General features: G+C 47.6%; 1 protein-coding gene across 3 annotated transcripts in view; it reads right to left on the bottom strand.

The window, feature by feature from the left end:
* Positions 1 to 19,259, bottom strand: part of smad10a (SMAD family member 10a) — an 84,690-nt gene extending 65,431 nt beyond the window's left edge. For all 3 annotated transcript variants that reach the window (XM_078432040.1, XM_078432043.1, XM_078432042.1), the window contains exon 1: positions 19,131 to 19,259. The gene's annotated coding sequence lies outside the window, so the exon portion shown is untranslated. The remainder of the gene's footprint in view (positions 1 to 19,130) is intronic.
* Positions 19,260 to 25,099: the final 5,840 nt, after the last annotated feature.

Raw genomic sequence — 25,099 nt, 5'->3', positions numbered from 1 at the left:
GCTTGTGCCTTGTGACTGAGGTCAGGTGACCTTCTAGAAGTTTCCTGGTGAAGGATCAGTAATAAAATCTTCTTACAAGATGTCGGGCATATATTCATTGTGCTAGCCACAACAGGGTCTTACAGAGGACATTACACCACCCTCTGACTAAAGAATCTCAAGTCAAGCAGCAAAAGTCAATAGTCAATAGTCAATAGTCAATAGTCGTTTTTTTGTTACATACACATAAATGTGTAGTAAAATGAAACATTACCCGCAGTTGAACAATAAGACCAATAAGATTAATCAATAAAAATGCAATAACACATACAATCACAACTAACACCAAACAAAAAGAAACATCCATCACAGTGAGTCTCCTCCAGTCCCTCCTCACTGTGATGGAAGGCCAGAATGTCTTTTTCTCTTCCCTGCCGTCTTGTCCCGCGGTCAGGCTGTTGGAGTTGCCACGTCGGGGCGGTCGGGGCTCCCGATATTGAAGCCCCCGCTGGGCGGTGAAAAAAAATCCCGCGGCCTATTTCAGGCCGCGCCGGATGGTGAAAGGTCCGTGGCGGGCCGACCCAAGCCCCGCGATTCGGGGCGGGCGAACACGTTGCCTCTGCCGCTGCCGGAGCTCCCGATGTCGGCCCCCATCCAGGGGCCTGCGGGCTTCCGACGTCCACGCGGCCCGCGCCGGAGCCTCCGGAGACGAGTCGCAGCCGTTCCCGCAGCATTCGCAGGCAGCCAGCGCCGCAGGTGGTGAGTCCGGACCGCGGGCTCTGCGAACCAGAGACCCAGGTGGTCCCAGGTGCATGGCCGGTGGTAGGCCGCAACGGGAACGGAGACACGGCACAGAACAAAGGTCACGTCTCCGTTCTGGAGAGAGAATGTTACAGTTACAGTTCCCGTTCCCTCCCACCCCCCCCCCCCCCCAAAACATAACATACAACACTACATCATATTAACACTACAATTGAGACAAAAACAACAAAAAACACAAAAGACAGACGGACTGCAGGCAAGCCGCAGCTGCGACGGCAGCGCTGGCTCCTCCCTTTCTCATGCTCTCTCCTTGCATCTTGATGAACAAGCTCAGGCACACAATGCCCAACTTCGATAAGGAGTTCAATGTTGGGAAAACAAGGAGCCAAGTGCTCTGGGCAAAGCAGTTAAAATTTGGATGGAACCAAAATGGCTACTCTTTTGGCAGGGCAGCTCATGAAATAAAAATCTCTTGATTGATTTGGCTTTGTTTTTACACGCATGATGGCAGAATGAGGTGCACACAAGGAGAATGTAGGTCAATTATCATGCTTGAGTACATCCTATACAAGATTATTAGTATTTAACCACAGCAATCTATAACACCCTCAACAGGAAAATGCAGATAAACTGATCTCCCTGCAAGATTGCACTCACACCATCACTAGACCCACACAAAAAAAAAAATTGCAGGCTGCACTCTACAATGCCCCTGGCTATGGTGACTTCACTGGCCATTGAGCTGTATGTTTTTTGGAAAAAGCCAGGGGTTGACTGGACCAGCACTTTGACCGAATATCTGATATCCGCAGAAGGGCCCCAACTGAAAAGGTCAGCTATCCGTGTTCTCCAGAGATGCTGCCTGACCTGCTGAGTTACTTTAGCAATTTGTGTCTTAGTTCTATTTTAGTTTAGTATTGTCGAGTGCACTGAGGGACAGTGAAAAGCTTCTGTTTTTTTGGTTTTAGTTAAGAGATACAGCGTGAAAACAGGCCCTCCAAGTCAGCACATTAACACTTTCCTACGCAGGTAGACACAAAATGCTGGGGTAACTCAGTGGGACAGGCAGCAAGTCGGGATCGAACTCGGGTCTCCGGCGCTGCAAGTGCTTTAAGACAGCAACTCTACCGCTGCGCCACCGTGCCGCCCTTTGTGCGCTATCAGAGTAAACATTAATACAATCAAGCTGTCTACAGTGCACAGATAAAGGGAAGAACATTTAGTGCAACATGTAACATTGAAGAGGGGTCTCAACCCAAAACGTCACCCATTCCTTCTCTCCAGAAATGCTGCCTGTCCTGCTGAATTACTCCAGCATTTTGTGTCTCTTGTCTTGAACTGTTATGACAATAGCTCAGATGAAAGAGAATAACTCTTGCCAATGGAATATCTTCAATATCCGGCTTATTGAAAATACTACGGTAAACATCTCCGGCTACGAGACACCAGTAACTCTGCACCTTCGGAATTATTTAGGAGCAAACTTACACGAGTTTAAAAGGCACAGAAGGATGGACAAGGGGGAATATGATCTGCAAATCCCACGACTGACGGACAAAGCAACCACAATACCCACTGACTCACCTTAACCAGGCTATACAAAGCAACAAACAACACTGAATGAGGTAGATAATGAAGAGAAAAAAAATAGTAGATGCAATAGGTTTAAAGGGAACCTGAAGGGACAATATTTCACACCATGGATGGTCACGGCCTAATGTGCACTGCTTAAAAGAGGTGGTGGAGGCAGATAATCTTGTGACATTTAAGAAGTATCTGGATAAATATTAGACAAGAATCGCCACGGCCTAAAAGATTGTGACCTCTAGTGTGGGTAAGTGGGATTAGTGTAGAGTGGTTCAACGGGCAGCTGGGGATAACACAGGCTGTCGAGCTGATGCCTCAATACATCGGAAGGATGAGAGGACGCAGAAAAGATTCACAAGGATGTTGGCAGCACAGGATGACTCGAATTATAAGGAGAGATTGGATAGCTTGTCAAAGGTTACAGGGGGAAAGGTCGGAGAATGAGGTTGAGGGCATCATTGAACTATTGACAGGTAAAAATAGATCAGCCATGACTGAATGGTGGGATGGACGATGGGCCGAACGGCCTAATTCTGCTCCTATGTCTTATGGTTGGGGCTGATTGCCCTTAATTAAAGGCAGCTTACTGAGTTTTATAAAGGTACTAGACCAAGTGGACCTGTTGGGCCCAAACCTCTCCTGCTTTGGTGCAGCACCCTCTCAAACCCCCCACCCCTACCCTCCCCCCTCCTTCCATCGCCATCAACCCCCCTTATCCTCCCTCCTCCCCCCCCCCCCTCCCTCCCTAGGAGATAGACTTAAACTTTAGAATGTGAATAACTTAAAAAATATAACACCGATTTCAATGAAACTTCTTCCATTAGCACCAAAGGGACGACGGTGAGTAAGGTGGGCCTAAAATTGTCACGCTATCGTGTACCGTTTTGGCTGTAGTTCAGGAACAAACAAACAAAGAGAATTTTAGTATATAGATAGATGAGGGGCACAGGTAGGGTAGATAGTCAGTCTTTATCCCAGGGTAGGGGAGTATAAAACTAGAGGGCATACATTAAGGGTGATACGGTAAAGATTTAAAGGAAATACGAAGGATACGTTTTTCCACAGAGGGTGTTGAGTGCATGGAACGAGCTGCCAGAGGAGGTATAGAAGTGTGCATAACTACAATATTTAAAAGACATTTGGACAGGTACATGGATAGTGTAATAGCAAGTTTTAACACAGGCAAATAGGATTTGAGTACCTTGGTTGGCACGGATAAGTTGGGCCAAAAGGCCTGTTTCGGTTCTGTATAACTCCATGAATCTCGATTTACAAGCCTATTACTACTAGTCTAAGACTAGGATTAATGCTAGCTGCAAAGCAATTCACAATGCATCTGAATGAATTGGATACACTAACTGTTTTCTCATCCAAGTTTTACTATAATATATAAAGGATAGGCACAAAATGTTGGAGTAACTTAGCGGATCACTGGAGAAAAGCTGGCTGTGAAGGCAGCATAAAGAGTCTGCAAATGGGAAGCAGACACATTAGGCAAGCAAGATGTGGGGAAATGTGTAGCTATTCACTTTGGTAGGAAGAATAAATATCTGAAAAACAAACAGCTACATTCGAGTACACAGAGGGATCTGGGAATGCTGACTCACAAAAAGCAAAGCCGCAAGTGAAATAAGCAAATAATAAAAGGGCAGCAGAGTGGCGATCTGGTAGAGCTGCTGCCTCACGGCACCATGGTTCGATCCTGTCCTTGGGTAATGTCTGTGTGGAGTATGCACATTCTCCCTGTGACTGCATGGGTTTACTCTGGGTCATCCCCATCTCCCCATCCCCCCCCATCCAAAGGCCATGCAGGTTTGTAAGTTAACTGACATCTGAAATTACCCTTGGTGTGGAAGTTGTCGACGTGAAAGTGGGATTACATAGAACTAACATGGTCGAGTGATCGATGTCGAGGGCCTGTTTCTATTCCGTATCTCTAACTAAACTAAAATGGTCTGAAGGGTCCCAACCCAAAATGTCGGCAGTCACGTTCTCCAGGGATGCTGCCTGGCCTGCTGAGTTACTATCCACGTACCTGTCCAAATGTCCCTTAGATGTTTTTAGATTTTTAGATTTTTTTTTTTAGATTTAGAGATACAGCGCAGAAACAGGCCCTTTGGCCCACCGAGTCCGCGCCGCCCAGCGATCCCCGCACATTAACACTATCCTACACACACTAGAGACAATTTTTACATATTACCCAGTCAATTAACCTACGTACCTGTACGTCTTTGGAGTGTGGGAGGAAACCGAAGATCTCGGAGAAACCCACGCAGGTCACGGGGAGAACGTACAAACTCCGTACAGACGGCGTCCGTAGTCAGGATCGAACCCGAGTCTCCGGCGCTGCATTCGCTGTAAGGCAGCAACTCTACCGCTGCGCCACCGTACCGCCCTTTGGGTCAGTATCCCGTTGGGATAGTACCTGACTCAACTACCTCCTCTGGCAGCTCATTCGATGTACACACACCCTCTGTGTGGAAAAGTAGCCCTATTAAATCTTTTTCCTCTCACCCAAGACAATTCAGCGGGTGCTTCATAACTAACTTCATTGCAATTCACGAGCAGTTGTTAACTAACTTGTGAAAATAAAGCTATTAGTAAAGATAATGAAGCCACTGGTTTGTCTTCACTGATGTTCTTTGGGGAAGGATGTGAACCAACTTTACCTGATCTGAACAATATATTACCCTAAGGCGCTAGGAGACACCAGGAAATTTTAAAGTCTTTGACTTTCTCTGCTCCAGAAAGCTATGGATGCTTAGTCACTCAGCTCATTTCAGAATAAGATTGATTGTTTATGTCCAAAAAGCTAAAGTATGAGAAAGATTAGCAGGAAAAGGAAGTTGAGTCAGAGGATCAGAATTGAATACTGGAGCCAGTTGGAGGTTAGGAAAAATACTGCAGATGTTGGTTAAAATCGATGGGAGACACAAAAAGCTGGAGTAACTCAGCGGGTCATGCAGCATCTCTGGAGAGAAGGAATGGGTGACGTTTCAGGTCGAGACCCTTCTTCAGACTCTTTCGGGTCGAGACCCTTCTTCAGACTTCTTCAGACTTCAGGTGCCGCATACTCCTCTGTCTAGATTTATATTCGTAGAATGCAGCCAATCTAACCGTACAGAGCACAGACAAACCCAGACACAGAGTGCTGGAGTAACTCAGCGGGTCAAGCAGCATCTCTGGAGAACATGGATAGGTGACTTTTTGGAGCAAGACCATTCTCGAGTCCTCAGTCTGAAGAAGGGTCCTGACCCGAAACGTTCTCCAGGGATCCTGCCTGACACACTGAGTTACTCCGGCACTCAGTCTTTTCTTATAAACGAGCATCTGCAGTGCCTTGTTTCTGCTTACACCATCCAACCAGGCAAAGCGCAGCCCAGTCGCGTCGATTCCCACGAATGGACCGAATGTAATCACGTGTACCGACCCACCACATCTCTGTGTCATCTCATCATATCTGGACCAAATGCCGCCGTCTACGTTGTCCCATCGCATCTAGACCAAACGCAGCCACGTCTGTATCGTTTCAGCGTGACTGGACCAAATGCTGCCTCATCTGTACCGACCTAACCCTAACCCACAACCAGTGATGTCTGTACTGATTCCATTGGCAGGAACAAATATAGCCATGTCTGTAACAACCCACCATGTCTAGACCAAACGCAGCCACGTCTGCCTCATCCTGCCATGTCTAGACCAAATGCATCCACATCTGTACCGACACACACCACAACCCTTGATGTCTGCACTGATTCCACTGGCAAGATCAAATGTAGCCACATCTGCAGCACCCCACCATGTCCAGACCAGACGCAGCCGTATCTGTAACAATCTACCAGGTCTACACATGGTCAGGTGCAGCCGCGTCCCACTATGGCCAGTCCAAATGCAGTCAAGTCTGCCTTGTCTCACCATGACTGGACCAAATACAGCTGTATCAGAACCGCCACACCACAGCCAGTGAGGTCTGTACGGATTCCACTGGCAAGATCAAATGTAGCCATGTCTGTAGCAACCTACCACGTCTAGAACAAATTAGCCCCTCTGCCTCATCTAATCATGTCTAGACACAAAACGCTGGATGGGAGAGGCAGCACTTCTGGAGAGAAGGAATGGGTGACTTTTCGGGAGCATCCCACCCTGTCTAGACCAAATCCAGACCTGTCCCGCTGAGTTACTCCAGCTTTTTGTGTCTATCTTCCCTTTAAACCATCATCTGCAGTTCCTTCCTACACATGTCTCGATCAAATCCAGTCAGGTCTGCCTCATCCCATCCTGTCTAGACCAAATGCAGCCATGTCTGCCTCATCCCACCCCGTCTAGACCAAATGCAGCCATGTCCGCCTCATCCCACCCCGTCTAGACCAAATGCAGCCATGTCCGCCTCGTCCCACCCCGTCTAGACCAAATGCAGCCATGTCTGCCTCTTCCCGCCCCGTCTAGACCAAATGCAGCCATGTCTGCCTCGTCCCACCCCGTCTAGACCAAATGCAGCCATGTCTGCCTCATCCTACCACATCTGCAGCAACCCACCACAATCAGACCTAATGCAAACATATCTGCACCGAATCTCCAGACCACACCAAAGAAACCACACCTGCACCAATCCACAGTAAGAAGCAAGAATAAAAATCAGCCAAAGCTTGAGAGAAATCCCTCTCCATCAAGGATTCGATTAAAATGCGCAAATTCTCCTCACCCTAGGTAGACTACAGTTCATTAAAAGTGTAAGGCATCAAAGCGTGTGCATAAAACCGACGGATTTATCCCCGTCTAGACGCTGCCTCGCTCCTCTCTAAAGGCTACAGTGAATCCATTCTCTCCTTTTTAAATAAAAATAGCGGTTGAAAGCAAATGACTGGCATCTACTGAAGTGCTTTCCTCAGGATCTCTGTGCACACCCCTTGATGTTTTGCATTACCATCCATTTCACTACATAATCCATTTAGTAGGGCGCACTTTAAGACCGTACGCGTCAGTCACAACTGCAAGTCAGCCAGCAGAGATCTCTGCCAGCTGAAGTCATTCCTGATAAATGTAATAAATTTTTGAAGCAGTGTCCGATTGAATAGATAAAAAGAATGCAGCAGACGCAGTGTCTACAGCAGAGGTGCCAAACTCAATTTGCACACTGGGCCAAGTCTGGCCTCCTGGCACTTGACATGGCCCAGACTGAAATCATCCAGACAATGGCTCAGAGAGGAAAAAATCACAAATCACAATGTCTCTCTTTTGTTTGTCCCTGTATCAATTTCTGGGAGCAAAGACAATCTCCAGCCTCTCTTGGCCATGTTGAAATGCTTTTTCTTGATATGTTTATTGGTGCTTACTATTTTACTGGGTAACTATTTATATACTAAAACTCTTGTTTGTTTGTTTGTTCCTGAACTATAGCCAAAACGGTACACGATAGCGCGACAATTTTAGGCCCACCTTAGTCACCGTCGTCCCTTTGGTGCTAATGGAAGAAGTTTCATTGAAATCGTTGTTATATTTTTTAAGTTGTTCACATTTTAAAGTTTAAATCTATCTCTTAGGGAGGGAGGGAGGGAGGGAGGGAGGAGGATAAGGGGGGTTGAGGGGGATGGAGTGGGGGGGGAGGTGAGCGGGTGGTGGAGATGGGGAAAGGGGGGAGGGAGGGAGTGGGGAGGCCAGGAGGGGGGATGGGAGGAGGGGGTAGGGGGGAGGGGAGGGTGCTGCACCAATGCAGGAAAGGTTTGGGCCCAACGGGTCCACTTGGTCTAGTTCTCAACAGATGTTTCATATCAACAACGGATCAATTTAACTCCGCAACGGGGCTTCTGTCATTGGACAGAATCCCAGAGTATTGTTTACACAAAAGGAAAGATTAATCTTAAAAACAGAGAGACAAAGTGCAAGAGTAACTCAGAAGATCAGGCAGCATCTCTGGAGAACATGGAAAAGTAATGTTTCGGGAAGGATCCTGACCTGAAATGTCACCTATCCATGTTCTCCAGTGATGCTGCCTGACCTGCTGAGTTACTCCAGCATAGTGTTTTTGTTTGTAAACCATCATCTGCAGTTCTTTGCATTTCTTAAGGATTAATATTCTTGATTTCAGATAACATTGCTGAAAAGATGATAAAATAATCAACCTATTTTCGATTTGCACATTTTCCCAGTAAATCGGCTGCTTTAAGCCTGTAGCCATATTTCCCCCGTCCTTCATACACTTATTTATTATCCCAAGCTTCAAGCTTTTTGCATTATTCATTTATTGAATTTGATTTTTTATAGATTATCTGTACGCATTGTGTTCACAGGCCTGTCAATTTTAGTTTAGTTTAGTTTAGAGATACAGCGCGGAAACAGGCCCTTTCGGCCCACTGGGTCCGCGCCAACCAGCGATCCCCGCACATTAACACTATACCTATATGCACTAGGGACAATTTTTACATTTACCACGCCAATTAACCGATATACCTGCACGTCTTTGGAGTGTGGGAGGAAACAGAAGATCTCGGAGAAAACCCACGCAGGTCACGGGGAGAGCGTACAAACTCCGAACAGACAGCACCCGTAGTCGGGATGGAACCCGTGTCTCCGACGCTGCATTCGCTGTAAGGCAGTAACTCTACCACTGCGCCATCGTGCCGCCCTGCTGATGCTGGCTGCCTTGTTGAGGCAGCGCGTCCTGTAGATCCCTTCGCTGGTGGGGAGGTCAGTACCCATGATGGACCCATGAGTGTCCACCATTTTCTCTTTACAATCTCCTTCGTTCATGGGCACTGGTCCTGCCGAACCAGGTCACAATGCAACTACTCAATATGCTCCCTACCCTAAACCCGTACAAGTTCAAGAGAGTATTTGTCAACATACTGAATCTCCTCGTAATATAAGAAAATAACTGCAGATGCTGGTACAAATCGAAGGTATTTATTCACAAAATGCTTCAGGTCGACCCGAAGCGTCACCCATTCCTTCTCTCCTGAGATGCTGCCTGACCTGCTGAGTTACTCCAGCATTTTGTGAATAAATACTGAATCTCCTCAATTTTTTAAGTTGAGGAGTTGGTCACAGGGAGAACATGCAGATTTCACACAACAGTTCCTGAGGTCAGATTCGAAACCTGGTCATTAAAGCTGTGTGGCGGCAGACCTCATTTATATGACGTTGGAAACTTCAAAGGCACAGCCAAATAAGATCTGTCTGCATTTTTTCAATGCTTATTTTATTGAGATTTAAGATTGGTTGTTCTTATGAAAATTGAGGTGCATGACTACATCAGGGAAACAAATGCCAAAAATTTGAGGTCATAAAGTCATACAGCAGAGAAACAGGCCTTACAATCCAACTCATACATGCGTACCAAGATGCCCCATCTAAGCTAGTCCGATTCACCCACTTTTGGCCCATATGTCTCTAAACCTTGAGATAGAAGGAACTGCAGATGCTGGCTTACAAACAAAAGTGCTAGAGCAACTCAGAGGGTCAAGCAGCATCTTTGGAGAACAAGGATAGGTGACGTTTCGGGTCTGCAGAGGAACCTGACCCAAAACGTTGCCTATTCATGTTCTCCATCGATGTTGCCTGAACCGCTGTGTTACTCCAGCATTTTGTCTTTTTTTCCCTCTAAATCTTTCCTATCTCATTGAAGCTTAACAATTTTGCAATAAAAAAGTAAAAATAAGAATTTACATTAGCAACCGTCGCCTCCGGGCCATAAGCAATCCCCGCTCATTGTATTTTACCAAGTGTGAGTAAGCAGAGATTTCATTCAGAGTTTGGAATCAACGTGACACTTGATACAATTACTGCCCTTGTGTATCACATCAGTTAAAATATTTTAAATAACTGAAGTATGAATCACAGCGGAGTACTGGTAAAGTCCTTAATTGAAGGGAGGCAAGAAAAATAAAATAATAATCTACATTTCTAGCATTTTGTCAACAAACTGTGTGTGTGCGTGTGTGTCTGTGTGTGCGTGTCTGCCTGTGTGTGCGTCTGTGTGTGTGTGTGTCTGCGTGTATGTGTGCGTCTGCGTGTGTGTGTCTGCGTGTGTGTGTGTGTGTGTGTGTGAGAGGCAGAGAGAGAGAGAGGAGAGTGAGTGAGTGTGTCTGTCTGGAACATTCAGAGACAAGAAACACATCCGGACATAATCCTCGGAGCAAAGAGACGGAGATACGTCCTGTAAACAACCAATGAGGTCTACACCAGACATCAAACAGCCATCAAGCACCACCTAAATAATGAAAGGCCCAGATAGAGTGAATGCAGAGAGGATGTATTCCAGCAGTGAGAGAGTCTAGGACCAAATCTTTTTTAAGCATCATGATAGTACCTGCCTCAACTACCAGTATTTTCTCATATATGCCCCATATACCTACCATCCTTTGTGCAAAAAAAAGTTGCCCCTCAGGTTCCTATTAAATCTTCCCCCTCTCACCTAGAACCTATGTCCTTTGCCCCTCTCACCTTAAAGCTTTACCCTAGGGAAAAAAGGTTCTGATTGGCTACATTATTTGCGCCTCACATGGTTTTTGTATACTTCTATGAGCTTTCCCCTGATAAGTGACACAAGAGAACCATAATCGTATCATGACACAAAGTACTGGAGTAACTCAGCTGGTCAGGCAGCATGCTGATAGGGCCAGGATATGGATAGGGATAGGACCCTACTTCATATGAACATGGATAGGGCCAGGACCCTACTTCACACCCAAAAGGTCACCTATCCATGATCTCCAGGCCTGACCTGCTGAGTTATGCCAGTATTGTCTCTCTTTTTTTGTAGACCAGCATCTGCAGTTCCTGGTTTCTAAATAATCGTATCATCACTATCATCATAAATAACAGTTAAAATCAAAGCTGCCAATGAACATTTCCAGCCTGCCAAGAAGCTGACATCAATGGCCCGCTTCAGAAAAATACCTGGATACAGGAGGCAGATCAGAGTCAGTCACTACCTCAATTTACAGTGAGTATAATTACTGGTTCTGTCAGCGCCACTCCCCGTTGCCTTTTTTGAAACCGCGCAAAGAAATACGATCTGCAGTTAATTATAGTTCATTAGAATATACACCAGACAAAACATAAGGACAAAAATGTAAATTTCTCCCTGATAAAATTTCTCAATAAGGCAGCTGCTTGTGTCTGCTGAAAAACTGAGTCTTGTATTGAAAATATTATTTAAAAGTGCAATGCTGGTTCTCTCCTTCATTTAAATCAATTTCACTCTGCAGCTAATTTCTTCAATAAGGATAAAGCCGTGTCTTGTCTGTGGACCCTGCTAGCCTTGAACCAGTGCTTCGGTGATCAGGAATCTTAACGTCCAGTACTCCAGATTCAGGGAGAGACAAGTTTAATTTGACACCCATAAAATGGACAGACAGATCCCCTCCAGCACAGACACCATTACCTTCCATCAGCATACGGCAGGAAAAGTCAAAGCTGACTACTTTTTGTTCACTTTAAGGAAAGCCAGACCAACAGATATCCAATTTTCACAAGCTCCACAGTCGTGTCCGTTGCTGGAGATATGCAACAACGCTCTTCTCTTCCACACATTTGGGAACCAGACTAAACACTGACCTGATAGTAGTATGGGAACATGCTGTGCACATAACCTCCAGGCCACAAGGGGCAGGTTAATAAAATGCATTCACAGGAGTGTGTTTAAAACAATTTATGTTTCTACAGCAATTCTATATATCTCAGAACTTTAAACCATCAATGACCCGGTTAAAAATTCTTTGCAAAGGAGCACGACAACTAACCAATTTCTTTTAGAGATAAAGCCTAGAAACAGGCACTTCGGTCCACCGAGTCCACTCGTCCATCCATTTGCACTAGTTCTATGTTATCTCACTTTTTTTTATCCACTCCCTACACACGAAGGGCAATTTACAGAGACCAGTTAACCTACAAACCTGCACGTCTTTGGAACGTGGGAGGAAACCAGAGCACCCGGAGGAAACCCACGCAGTCAAAGGGAGAAGATGCAAACTCCACACACAGACAGCACCCATAGTCAGGAACAAACCTAGACTCTGGCGCTGTGAGGCAGCAACTCTACCACTGCTCCACTGTGCAGTTTGAAGGCGGCTTCCAATCCAAGACATCACCTATCCAGAACTACCTGGGTTGCACTATCCAGAGATGTTCTCCAGAGATGCTGCCTGACCTGCCGAGTTACTCCAGCACTGTCTTTTTTTTCTCACAACTAACCCTACACTGCTTTCTCACTCCAATTCCCAACATCCCTACATCTACTTCACTGCCAATGTTGTCCAATAAGTCTTTAGAAAGAATCTGATTTCACTACCCTCTAAAACAGATTCCAGATTATAACAACCCTCCGTACACAATTATATTCACCTCATAAAAGTCACAAAGTTTGGAGTAACTGAGCAAGTCAGGCAGCATCCCTGGAGAATATAGATACATCACGTTTTGAGTCCGACCCGCAATGTAATTTGTCCATGTTCTCCAGAGACGCTGCCTGGCCCCATTAGATAACACAAAGTGCTGGAGTTACTCAGTGGGTCAGGCAGCATCTCTGGTGGAAAATGACAGGCGACGTTTCGGATCAGGAGCTTTCTTCAGACGGAACGCTGAGTTACTTCAGCACTTAAAAAAAAAAATTAAACTGCTTTTACTTCAGCACTTTTTTCTGTGGACCATCTTTGGTTGCACCAAGGACTGCATGTTTTTTCCCCATTATGTACTGTGTGCATTGTGTTACAGGTCTGTTATGATTCTGCAAGTAAGGATTGTATTGTTTTGGTATTGGCACATATGATAATTAAACAATCTTGACTCTCCAAACTCTCGTTTGGAGAAGAAGCCTGGTGTCTCAGGTTTGTCTCAACTCTCTCTGACGGCATGTTCTCACCACCCTAGAGTGCCAACTAGATTGTGAGAGATAAGAGCAAATGAGCCAAGCAACTTTAAACCTATGACTTTGATAATGAGTAATTTTCCTTCTGGTGCAGTAGCTGAGAAGTTTAGGTCACCCCAACAACCGTTTGCATCAAAGCGGATAATAACTAAGGCAACACTTCTTCTACCAGACATTCTGCAATTAATTGCAACCAGATTCTCAGGAAACAACAATAATTGGTAAAAGGTAGCTTTCATCTGGAGACAACTAGAAAGAGCATTAGTCTAGCTTCGAGATACAGCGTGGAAGCAGGCCTTTCGGCCCACCGCGTCCACGCCAACACGAGATCATTTGTTTATCCATTACCTGTTTATCCATTCACACTAGTTCTATCCTACACACAAAGGACAATTTACAAAAGCCAATTAACCTATAAACCCGCAGGTCTTTGGACTGTGGGAGGAAACCAGAGCACCCAGAGAAAACCCACAGGGTCACAGGAGAATATGCAAACTCTGTATAGAGGGGAGACTTGATAGACATATATAAAATTATGAGAGGCATAGACGGGGTACATAATCAGAAGATTTTTCCCCCAGAGTCGAAACGTCTAACACTAGAGGGCATAGCTATAAGGTGACAGGGCAAAAGTTTAATGGAGGAGTTTTTTTTATTTACTCAGAGTGTGGTGGAGGCCTGGAATGCACTGCCCTGGGTGATGGTGGAGGCAGATATAAATAGTGGCGTTTAAGAGGTGTTTAGATAGGCACATGGAAGTGCAAGGAATAGAGGGATATGAATCAGGTACAGACAGACAAAATCAATTTCATCACGTTCAGCACAAACATTGTGGGCTGAAGGGCACATTCTTGTAAGAGAAAAAACTGCAGATGCAGGTTTAAATCGAAGGTAGACACAAAATGCTGGAGTAACTCAGCGGGTCAGGCAGCATCTCGGGAGAGAAGGAATGGGTGACGTTTCGGGTCGAGACCCTTCTTCAGACTGATGTCAAGGGGAGGGGGCGGGACGAAGATAGAATGCAGTCGGAGACAGGAAGACTTGTGGGAGAACTGGGAAGGGGGAGGGGAAAGAGAGGGAAAGCAAGGACTATCTGAAGTGGGAGAAGTCAATGTTCAGCGGTCTGGGGTGCTGTACTGTTCTATGTTCTCACAGCAAATTGATGTAAGCTTTCTGTTAATAAGAGTTTTGAAGGAAACAAGTTTCCAGTATTCTTGGCATCTCCCAGAAGTCTAGAGATTTGCGGGGCAATTAAAAAAAAAAAAAAGCACAGAGTGGTGGGGGCCTGGAACACATTGTCAGGGATGCAGATATGATCGTGACTTTTAATGGGCTTTTAGATAGGTACATGGAAGTGCAGGGAATAGAGGGATATGGATTATGTGCAGGCAGATGAGAACCAGTTCATCGTGTTCGGCACAAACATTGTGGGACCGAGGGCCCGTTTCTGTACTGTTCCACTAACACAGCCTCTGCACATGACATCCCAAATAATAACAGGTCACACCGTGAACTTTACATGCAAGGATTTGTATGTTAATTGGCCTCTCCTCTAGTGTGTAGCAAGTGGGTGAGAAAATGGGATAACATAGAACTTGTGTGAATGGGTGATTGATGGTCGACGTTACTCAATTCAAGAGTATTGGGACATCCAATTCTACAAATGCTACAAAAAAAAAAGACAAAGTGCTGGAATAACTCAGCTGGCCAGGCAGCATCTCTGGAGAACATAGATTGTCACCTATCCAAGTTCTCCAGAGATGACAGAACTGCGGTAGAGCTGCTGCCTTACAGCGCCAGAGACCCGGGTTCGATCCCGACAATAAGAGCTGCCTGTACGGAGTTTGTACCTTCTCCGTGACCGAATGGCTTTTCTCCAGGTGCTCCGGTTTCCTCCTGCATTCCATAGGTGCAGGTTGGTAGGTTAATAGGCCTCTGTAAATAGCCTTGAATGTGTGTAGGATGCGAAAGTGGGATAACGTAGATCTAATGTGAATGGGTGATCAGCGTGGACCGAAGGGCCTGTTTCCATGCCGTATCTTTGAAACAAAAAATGCTGTCTGACCGGCTGAGTTGCTCCAGCACTGTGCGTCATTTTAGTATGGAAACAGACCTCTCAAAGAACCAAAACTTCAAGATTTATTGGATTTCATTATGGTACCAGCATGTCTTTACTTGCGCTGGCAGGAAGTCTTTGTGACCAGTCCAAACAACGCACAAGCTTTCCCAGCAAGGATGCTGGCACAACACCGGCAATGCTTCCTGTCCAACCTGTTGATCACACAGGCCTCCAGATCGTTGACATGGCCAGTCAAGATGTAAAAGGCAAAATAAACACTATAAACATGAGAAGCAGAATATCTGCTTTCAACTCGGTGTTTGGCATTCGGTGAGCAAACAAGAGAGCCTGTAGCTGACATCAGGGGAGGAAGAGTGTATTAATTTGTTTTTAAACCCACTTAGCGATGTTTCCTTGAAAATTCTAGTCAATAGTGTTTAATTGTCATATGTACCGACTCCAGAACAATGAAATTCTTACTAGCAGCAGCAAAACCGGCCTGTGAGCCTGTAAAACCGGCCTCAAATATAGCAAATAACAAAGAAAATTCAGTAATTTAATAACCCCAATACTATTGCAAAATATGGCCTGGTCCAGAGGTGCAACAAGACAGATCATGGTTTAGTTTGTGTTGTGCAGTGTTCAGGAGCCTGAACGATGTTGGGAAGAAGCTGTTCTTGAACCTGGAGGTCATGGTTTTCAGACTCCAATACTTTTTTCCCTTTTGACAGGAATGAATAGACAATAGACAATATAGGTGCAGGAGTAGGCCATTCGGACCTCCGAGCCAGCACCGCCATTCAATGTGATCATGGCTGATCATTCACAATCAGTACCCCGTGAGAGCGTGGACAGGGTGGTGATAATGCTGGCTGCCTTCTTGAGGCTGCATCTCCTATAGATCCCTTCGGCGGTGAAGAAGTCAGTACCCGTGATGGACACTTTTTGGAATCTCCTTCACTCCTGGGCATTCACTTTGATACCAGTTAATGTGCGCTCTACTGTAAGGACCACAGCCATGAATTATAAAATTACAGTATCTCCTGCGTCTGGCAGAGACTGCCCAAATTTACACAAGGTTTAAAGCAGGAATTGATTGATTACACTAAAAATCAATCAACACTATATCACTGTAACAGGCCTTTTAGCCCACCAGGTCCACGCTGACAATCAATCACCAATTCACACTAGTTCTACGTTATCCCATTTTCTCATCCACTCCCCACACACTAGGGGCAAAATTAAGATTAGCTCAAGATCTCTGGTAGAGTAAAACACCAAGTAAGTAACTTAAAATAGATAGGGCAGCACAGTGGCACACAGTTAGTAGAGCACCAAAGAGAAAAGCCCTTGTGTTGAATTATGTTTAGTTTAGTGATACAGCATGGAAACAGGCCCCTATGCCCCACAAGTCCACACCGACCAGTGATCACCCGTTCACACCACTTCTATGTTATCCCACTTTCTAATCCACTCCCTACACACTCGGGGTGATTTTACAGAATCCAATTAAACTAGGAACCCACACGTTTGGTATGTGCGACGAAACCGGAGCACTCGGAGAAAAGCCGCATGGTCGCAGAGAGAATATACAAACTCAGTACAGACAGCACCAATAGACAGGATCAAACCCGGGTGTCTGGCACAGTAAGGCAGAAGCTCTACTGCTGCACCAATGTGCGATCAGTAAAAATGTGTGGAACAGGAAAGAATCCTCAGCCAAGGGCATTTCTCCCACATGGAACCACTTGCAATATTTACGGGCGCAGTGGCATCACAACGCCCGACACCCGGGTTTGATCCTGACCTTGGGGGAAATTTGAGGAAGGATATTCTTGCTATTGAGGGAGTGCAGCGTAGGTTTACTAGGTTAATTCCCGGAATGGCGGGACTGTCGTATGTTGAAAGACTGGAGCGACTAGGTTTGTATACACTGGAATGTAGAAGGATGAGAGGGGATCTTATTGAAACATATAAGATTAAGGGGTTGGACATTTTAGAGGCAGGAAACATGTTCCCAATGTTGGGGGAGTCCAGAACCAGGGGCCACAGTTTAAGAATAAGGGGTAAGCCATTTAGAACGGAGATGAGGAAAAACATTTTCAGTCAGAGAGTTGTAAATCTGTGGAATTCTCTGCCTCAGAAGGCAGTGGAGGCCAATTCTCTGAATGCATTCAAGAGAGAGCTAGATAGAGCTCTTAAGGATAGTGGAGTCAGGGGGTATGGGGAGAAGGCAGGAACGGGGTACTGATTGAGAATGAACAACCATGATCACATTGAATGGTGGTGCTGGCTCGAAGGGCCGAATGGCCTACTCCTGTCTATTGTCCTGTGCTAGCACATTCTCACTTCGTCCGCGTGAGTTCTCTCCAAGTGCTCCAATTTCCTCCCACATCCCAAAGACGTGTGGATTTGTATCTGAATTTCCCCTCTGTAAATTGCCCCTAGTGTGAAAGTAGGATGACATAGACTAGTGTGAATGGGTGATCGAAGGTGGCACAGTAGCAGAGTTGCTGCATCACAGCGCCAGAGACCCGGGTTCAATTGTGACGACAGGCGGTGTCTGTACATTCTCCCTGTGAACGCGTGGGTTTTCTCCAGGTGCTCTGTTTTCATCCCACATTCCAAAGACATGCAGGTTTGTAGGTCAATTGGTTTCTGTAAATTGTGTCTAATCTAGTGGAGGGAAGAATGATGGTCAGCACGGACTCAGTGGGCAGAAGGGGTGGAGATAGGAGATGGGGTCATGGTGTAGCGTCAGGAGAGGGGGTTCAGAGATAGCGGTGAGGTGCAGAGATAGCGGAGGGGTGAGGGGTGTTAGCGGAGGGGATGCAGGGGTGAGGGGTGCAGTGGAGAGGTAGGGGAAGGGGAATTAGCCCTAGGCGTATGGTTAGAAACATAGAAAATAGGAGCAGGAGTAGGCCATTCAGTCCTTCCAGCCAGCACCGCCATTCCCTCTTCTCCCCACACCTTCTTCCCTCCCTTCTCTTCTCCCCACACCTTCTCCCTCTCCTCCCCACACCTTCCCCCTCCTCTTCTCTCCCCACATCTATCCCTCCTCTCTTCTCCCCACACCTTCTCTCCTCCCCTTCTCTTCACCCCACACCTTTCCCCTTCTCCCCACACCTCCCACCTCCCCCCTCCTCTCTTCTCCCCACATCTCCGCTCCACACACCTTCTCCCCTCGTCTTCTCCCCACACCTCCTCTCTTCTCCCCACACCTCCTCTCTTCTCCCCACACCATTCCCCCTCTCTTTCCCCCCACCTTCTCCCCTTCCTCTTCTCTCCCCACACCTATCCCTCATCTCCCCACACCTTCCCTTCCCCCCACACATTCTTCCCTCCCTTCTCTTCTCCCCACACCTTCCCCACACCTTCTCCCTCTCCTCCCCCCCTCCTCTCCACACCTCCTCTCCCCTCTCTTCTCCCCTCCCCTTATCTTCTCCCCACACCTATCCTCCCCTCCTCTCTTCTCCCCACACCTCCTCTCTTCCCCCAACCTTCCCCCCTCCTCTTCTCTCCCCACACCTATCCCTCTTCTCCCCACACCTTCCCCCCCCCCTCCCTTCTCCTCTCCCCACACCTTCCCCCCTCCTCTCCTCTCCCCACACCTATCCCTCCTCATCTCCCCACACCTTCCCCCCCTCCTCCCTACACACCACCTTCTCTTCTCCCCACACCTATCCTCCTCCTCCTCCCCCCTCCCCACACCTTCCCTCTCCTCTCTTCTCCCCACACCTTCTCACCCCCAGGTGTCAGACGCTCAGACAGTGCCCGCGTCCATTCCGGAGCCTCTCTGCTCCCGGTTACCTCAGCTCATGGGGGGGGAGGGAGGGAAACCCAAGCCCCCTGCTTGCTCTCCCGGCTTGGCATACTCACGCCGACAGGAGCCTGGCTTTTCTCTTCTTCTCTTTTTACCTCAGGCAGCCGCTCTCGGTCGGTCGGTCCGTCGTCGGCGCCGCCGCCGCCTCCTCACAACAACAACAACAAGTGGCGTCCGCACCCGCGTGCGGCGCCCGCCCGCCCGCCAGGCCCCGGCCAATCACCACCCACCTCTCATCGGGCCCTCGGCCAGCCCGGCCGCTCTCAGCCAATCGCAGGCGGCGTAACACAAAAGGAAGGAGGAGGAGGAGGGAGGAGAGACGACGCCGTTACGTCGCGCGTGGGACGACGCGACGTCACGGGCACGCCGACTACCTGACGGACTGCTCTCCCATCCAATCGTCGTCGTCCTCGACGTCATCGGCACCCTCCTCCTCCCCGCACGCAACCAATCAGCTGGGGGGGGGGGGCGGGCGGTGCCAGGGACAAGGTAATGAATGGGGTGTCGAAGGCAGGCGACCGTCTGGGAAGGAACTGCAGGTGCCCCCTGGTTTGCACCCAGGATAGACACAAAGTGCTGGAGTAACTCAGCGGGTCGGGCACACCAGCATCTCTGGCCAACGTGCCCGGCTGAAACTTTATATTCATCTCCAATCTTATTTGATAAATGTTCATTGTTAAACTTTTTAATGTTGATTTATTGTTATATACTAGACCAAGCCTCTCTTGCATTGGTGCAGCACCCTCTCCTCCTCCTCCACCTCCTCCTACACTCCATCCCCCTCAACCCCCTTATCCTCCCTCCTCCCCCCCTCAACCCCCCTTCCCTTTTCCCCCACTCCACCCCCCTTATCCTCCCTCCCTCCCTCACCTCTTCCTACTCCACCCCCCTCTCAACCTCCCTCCCTCTCCTCTTCCCCCACTCCATCCCCCCTTATCCTCCCTCCCTCAACCCCCCTTCCCTTTTCCCCCACTCCACCCCCCTTATCCTCCCTCACCTCTTCCTACGCCACCCCCCCCCTCAACCTCCCTCCCTTTCCTCTTCCCCCACTCCATCCCCCCCTTATCCTCCCTCCCTCAACCCCCCTTCCCTTTTCCCCCACTCTACCCCCCTTATCCTCCCTCCCTCACCTCTTCCCCCACTCCACCCCCCCTCTCAACCTCCCTCCCTCTCCTCTTCCCCCACTCCACCCCCCCCTCAACCTCCCTCCCTCTCCTCTTCCCCCTCTCAACCTCCCTCCCTCTCCTCTTCCCCCTCTCAACCTCCCTCCCTCTCCTCTTCCCCCACTCCATCCCCCCCCTTCTCCTCCCTCTTCCCCCCACTCAACCCCCTTATCCTTTCTCCTCCGCCTTTCCGCCTTTCCCTCTCCCCCCCACTCCATCCACCTCAACCTCCCTCCCTCTCAACCCCCTTATCCTCCCCTCTCCCTCCCTTCCCCTCCTTCTTCCCCCTCAACCCCCTTATCCTCCTCTCCCTCCCTTCCCCCTCAACCCCCTTTATCCTCCCCCCCTTTCTTCCCCTCCCCCACTCCATCCCCTTATCCCCCCCACTCCATCCCCCTCAACCCCCCCTTATCCTCCCCCCTAAACAGTTTTAGTACATAGATAGATACATCGTCAATAGGTGCAGGAGTTGGCCATTCGGCCCTTCGAGCCATTCACCATCGGCTTCCACCACCACCCACAGCAATGGTTCCAGGCACCCACCACCCACTGTACAGAAACCTGCCGTTTCCATCTATCTTATACTTTGCTCGACTCACCTTAAAGCTATTGCATCTAGCATTTGCTTTTTTTCAACCTGGATGTAGGAGCCATTTATCTTTGGGCTAGCTACTGTTGGCATATTACATTATTTTATCTAGATATGTCTTGCAGTATTATTTTGGACACTTGGGGATGGTCATTAGATGCACAGGGTGGTGTATATATGTGGGCATAGGGGACAGGAAGTGGCAGGCACAGTGAGAACATACAGTTCTCACCAGACCAGGGACAGAGCAGCCAGTTACAACTTGCATGCGGAATAAGTAAAGCCTGGTATGTTCATCTCCTTGTTTGTACAACTACTTCAATAAACAATAGACAATAGGTGCAGGAGTAGGCCATTCGGCCCTTCGAGCCAGTGATCAATGTGATCATGGCTGATCATTGTCAATCAGTACCCCGTTCCTGCTTTCTCCCCATACCCCCTGACTCCGCTATCCTTAAGAGCTCTATCTAGCTCTCTCTTGAATGTATGCAGAGAATTGGCCTCCACTGCCCTCTGAGGCAGAGAATTCCACAGATTCACAACTCTGACTAAAAAAGTTTTTCCTCATCTGTTCTAAATGGCCTACCCCTTATTCTTAAACTGTGGCCCCTGGTTCTGGACTCCCCCAACATTGGGAACATGTTTCCTGCCTCTAACATGTCCAACCCCTTAATAATCTTATACGTTTCGATAAGATCCCCTCTCATCCTTCTAAATTCCAGTGTATACAAACCTAGTCGCTCCAGTCTTTCAACATATGACAGTCGGAACCAATTAAACTGGAAATAATGACTGGAAAATCTGTTCTATTAGGTCTGCGTAAGATCATTCCGACTTACCTGTGTAGTAATGGCAAGTGGAAAAGAGGTCACTGGAAAAGTCAGAAAGTTGCCATTACACTGGGGGGAAAAAATTCTGACTATTTTACCCATTGTTTAACCCTCATCCTGCAAAATGCTTTGTGATATGTTACCAACTTAACTGAATTTGATTGATTGATTCTTTATCGTCACGTGTACTTGGCACAGTGAAATTCTTTGTCTCGCACACAGTGCACAAGTATACAAGAGTAAAAGGCACCGACAAAGTTACAAAAGTATTCAATATAGTCCCAATGTAGAGGAAGGAACTGCAGATGCTGGTTTACACCAAAGATACTGTGGACACAAAATGCTGGAGTATCTCAGTGGGGCAGGCAGCATCCACAGTTTAAGAATAAGGGGTAGGCCATTTAGAACAGAGATGAGGAAAAACTTTTTCACTCAGAGAGTTGTAAATCTGTGGAATTCTCTGCCTCAGAAGGCAGTGGAGGCCAATTCTCTGAATGCATTCAAGAGAGAGCTAGATAGAGCTCTTAAGGGTAGCGGAGTCAGGGGGTATGGGGAGAAGGCAGGAACGGGGTACTGATTGAGAATGATCAGCCACGATCACATTGAATGGCGGTGCTGGCTCGAAGGGCCGAATGGCCTACTCCTGCACCTATTGTCTATTATCTCTGGAGAGAAGGAATGGTTAACGTTTCGGGTCGAGACCCTTCTTCAGACTGAAGGGTCTGAAGGACGGTCTCGACCCGAAAAGTCACTAATTCAAAACGTCACCCAGCATCTTAGCCGGAATGGATGAGTTGGGTCGAAGGGCCTGTTTCCATGCCGTGAAACCCTAAAACTACAAATGCTGGATTCTTGAGTAAAACACAAAGTGCTGGAGTAACTCCAATCTGGCAGCATCTGGGGAGAGAATGGACAATGTTTACGGTCGGTTTCTTCAGACTGATCACAGGAAACATGTTCCCCTCCGTGACCTGGTACGGTGCTGACCTCTAGTGGCTGAGAACCTCCCGCTGAAAACACTGTCGATAAGACACAAAACGCTGGAGTAACTCAGCGGGACCATGCAGCAGCTCTGGAGAGAAGGAATGGGTGACATTTCGGGTCGAGGCCCTTCTTCAATCTCTCCAGAGATGCTGCCTGACCCTTCTCTCCAGAGATGCTACCTGTCCCGCTGAGTTGCTCCAGCATTTTTGTGTCTATCTTCGGTTTAAACCAGCATCTGTTGTTCCTTCCTACACACTTTGTCTGAAAGCAGAGTGCTGGATTAACTCAGCGGGTTAGGCAGCATCTCTGAAGGCCATGGACAGGTGACGTTTTGGGTTTGTTGTAATCATGTATCGTCCTTTCGCTGATGGGATAGCATGCAACATAAAGCTTTTCACTGTACCTCGGTACACGTGACAATAAACCAACTTAAAATAACCTAAACCCAAAACGAATACCAGCATCTACGGAGGAAATCATCCCTGATGTGGCAAGACTGTCACACAAAGAGAGACTGAGCAGAATATCACGTTATAGTAAAATTAGGCCATTCAACCCATCGAGTCTACTCTGCCATTCAATCATGGCTGTTCTCTGCATCCTAATGCCATTTTCCTGCCTTCTCCCCAGTATCCTTGACACCCATTCTAATCAAGAATTTGTCGATCTGTGCCTTTAAAATATTCCCTGACTTGGCCCCCACAGCCCTCTGTGGCAATGAGTTCCACAGATTAACTACCCTCTGACTAAAGAAGTTCCTCCTCACATCCTTTCTCAAAGAGCGCCCGTTAATTCTGAGGCTAGGACCTCTGGTCCTAGACTCTCCCACCAGTGGAAACATCCTTTCCACATCCACTCTATATACGCCCTTCATTATTCTGTAAGTTTCCAAAGAGGTCCCCCCCCCTCAACCTTCCAGCGTGTAGAGGCCACGCGCAGACAGGCGCTCATCGTATGCCAACCCACTCATTCCTGGAATAGTTATTGTAAACCTCCTCTGGATCCTTTCCAGAGCCAGCACATCCTTCTTCAGATATGGGGCCCATATGGGGAATATCTAGTTCCCAAATAGAGATTTAATTGAAACATATAAAATTCCAATAGAGGGATCAAAATAAAAAAGATTAACGTTTCAAACTGCTGGAGTAACTCAATGGGTCTGGCAGCCCCTCGTCTGAAGAAGGGTCTCGACCCGAAACGTCACCCATTCCTTCTCTCCCGAAATGCTGCCTGACCTGCTGAGTTACTCCAGCATTTTGTGAATGAAAACCTTCGATTTGTACCAGCATCTGCAGTTATCTTCTTATACATAACCGCCATCTCACACTGCCTAACCTGCTGAGAGTTACTCTCGCACTTTATGTCTCCATGTTCTTCGTAGATGCTGCATTTAGTTACTTTTTTGTTAATTTAGACATACAGCGTGGAAACATTCAGCCCACCTAGTCAATAGACAATAGGTGCAGGAGTAGGCCATTCGGCCCTTCGAGCCGGCACCACCATTCAATGTGATCATGGTTGATCATTCTCAATCAGTACCCCGTTCCTGCCTTCTCCCCATACCCCCTGACTCCGCTATCCATAAGAGCTCTATCTAGCTCTCTCTTGAATGCATTTAGGGAATTGGCCCCCACTGCCTTCTGAGGCAGAGAATTCCACAGATTCACAACTCTGACTGAAAAAGTTTTTCCTCATCTCCGTTCTAAATGGCCTACCCCTTATTCCTAAACTGTGTGGCCCCTGGTTCTAGACTCCCCCAACATTGGGAACATGTTTCCGCCGACCAGTGATCATCCTGTACACTAGCAGTGTCCCACACACGAGGAACAATTTACAATTTTACTGAAGCCAGTCGATCTACAAACCTGTATGTCTTCGGAGTGTGAGAGGAAACCGGAGCACCCGGAGAAACTCAGGGAGAATGTACAAACTTCGTACAGACAGCACCTGTAGTCAGGATCGAACCCGGGTCTCTGGCGCTGCAAGGCAGCAACTCTACCGCTGCGCCATTGTGCCACACTGGCCCGGTGAGTTATTCCAGCCTTTTGTGTCTTTACTTTAGTTTATTGTCATGTAGACCGAGGTGCAGGAAAAGCTTTTGTTGCATGCTAACCAATCAGCAGAAAGTCAATACATGATCACAATTGAGCCTTTCACAGTGTACAGATACATGAAAAAGGGAATAACTTGAATAAGGTTTAGTTCAAGATAAAGTCCGATCAAAGATAGTCCGAGGGTCTCCAATGAGGTAGATAGAAGTTCAGGACTGGCTCTCCGGTTGTGGTAGGGTGGTTCAGATGCCTGATCACAGCTGGGAAACTGTCCCTGAATCTGGAGGGGTGCGTTTTCATACTTCTCTGCCTTTTGCCCGATGGGAGAGGGGAGAAGAGGGGGTGACCAGGGTGCGACTCGTCCTTGATTATGCTGCTGGCCTTGCCGAGGCAGCGCAAGGTGTACAT

This window comes from Rhinoraja longicauda, chromosome 44 (genome assembly GCF_053455715.1).
Source record: "Rhinoraja longicauda isolate Sanriku21f chromosome 44, sRhiLon1.1, whole genome shotgun sequence".
Lineage (NCBI taxonomy): Eukaryota > Metazoa > Chordata > Chondrichthyes > Rajiformes > Arhynchobatidae > Rhinoraja > Rhinoraja longicauda.
Note: the sequence above shows the minus strand (reverse complement) of the source record. Positions and strands in the feature narration are given on the sequence as shown.